The sequence below is a fragment of the Triticum aestivum genome, chromosome 7A (genome assembly GCF_018294505.1).
Source record: "Triticum aestivum cultivar Chinese Spring chromosome 7A, IWGSC CS RefSeq v2.1, whole genome shotgun sequence".
In the NCBI taxonomy this organism is placed as follows: Eukaryota; Viridiplantae; Streptophyta; class Magnoliopsida; order Poales; family Poaceae; genus Triticum; species Triticum aestivum.
This window is the reverse complement of record NC_057812.1, coordinates 82227427-82229361: the sequence shown is the minus strand read 5'-3', so window position 1 is coordinate 82229361 and position 1935 is coordinate 82227427.

Genomic DNA, 1935 nt, shown 5'->3' with positions numbered 1-1935 from the left:
AACTAAAGGCCTCCCCCTTTAGTCCCGGTTCTTGTACGAACCGAGACTAAAGGCCCTCCACGTGGCCGCTGCGTGGAGGTCCACCTTTAGTCCCGGTTGGTAACACCAACCAGTACTAAAGGAAAATTTATGATTTTTTTTTAAATTTCCCGAATTTTCAAATTTCTGAATTATTTTAACCTCTAATCTCTAATCACCCCTCATCACTGCTCCATTTAACCTCTAATCTTTAATCACCCCTCATCATTCCAAATCATCTAACTTCCCGGATGCTCACCCATCCTCTCACTACCCCAGCCTGAGCACGCTTAACTTCCGGGTTCTATTCTCCCTCGCTTCCAAGTCTGCACTTGTTGTTTTCCTCACAATAGTAAGATGTCAATCCTATTAACTCTCAGGAGTTTAGCTTGAGCATGAAGTCACACATTTCACTGTTTGAGTTTGAAACTATCGTTCTAAAAAACAATAATTATTTAGTAACATTAATATTTCTTGAATAAGTAGTTTGACCATTATTTGACCTCAGTTTGACCAGATTTGACCAAATTCAAAAAAACTGAAATAATTATTTAGTAACACTAATATTCTTGAATAATTATTTAGTAACACTAATACTTCTTGAATAAGTAGTTTGAACAGATTTAACGAAAATTCAAAAAAAACTAAAATTTGAGCATAACTTTTTTTCCTTTTAGAATTTGAGGATTCTAAAAATTTGCAAACAGGCCGTAGGCTGTCAAAATCGGATGCGGATTTTCGTGCTGAACATACGTTTTTTTCTGACATCGTATGCAAAAGTTATAGCCGTTTTACATTTTCCCTACACTTTTTGCAAAACATGTCCAAATTTAAGTTTTTAAATTTTCCTAACTAGTAGATGTAGTAACATAACTACATCTCGAAGCATTTTAACTTTTGAAGTTTTTATCATTTTCTTTTGCTTTTTACAAAACTGAAAAGGCGATAGACGGGGGGGGGGGGGTGTAGAATTTGAAAATTGCACCGGTACTAAAGGTGCCTCAACCCCATTTGTCCCGGTTGGTGGCTCGAACCGGGACTAAAGGTCTAACCTTTAGTACTGGTTCGTGCCACGAACCGGTACTAATGGGCATTGCACCCTTTAGTCTCGGTTCGTGGCACCAACCGGGACTATAGGTCCCATTTGAGCCGGGACTAATGCATGTACCGTGCCCTAACCGCTCAAATCGGGACTAATGCTCACATTAGTCCCGGTTCGCAATGCAACCGGGATTAATGCTCTTTTTTGGCCGAACCAAAGCCCTGTTTTCTACTAGTGTATTTCTAGCTTTTGCGAGTCATGTTCCATGAAAATAATTGTGTCATGCGCGTATTGTAGTATGGACACCCCCATCCACAAGATGTGGAACTAGTCCTCCTACTTGGCTATTCTCTTTAGCCCGACCGGTAAAAATTGCCAACATATCCGCTACTATGTTGAATAGAACAGGAGACATCGGGTCTCCCTATCTTAAGCCCTTATGCATTTGGAAATAATGACCTATGTCATCATTCACCTTAATCCCAACACTACCTGTTGGAATGAAGGACTCCACCTGTTTCCTCCAGGCCTCATAGAACCCCTTCATGCATAAGGCCTGCTAGAGGAAGAGCCATTTGACCTTATCACACGCTTTCTCCAAATCCACTTTGAAGATAACCCTGTCCAGTTTCTTCGAATGAATTTCGTGTAGAGTTTCATGTAAGACAACAACCTCTTCTAGGATGTGTCTCCCTGGCATAAAATCAATATGAGTTGGTTGCACCACCGAATGGGCGATCCATGTCAACCTATTCATGCCAACCTTGGTGAAGATTTTGAAACTCACATTGAGTAGACGTATCAGCATGAACTGCTAAATGCGCACATCCTCCTCTTCTTTGGCAACAACATTGGTGAAAAGCTGTAAATGGCCG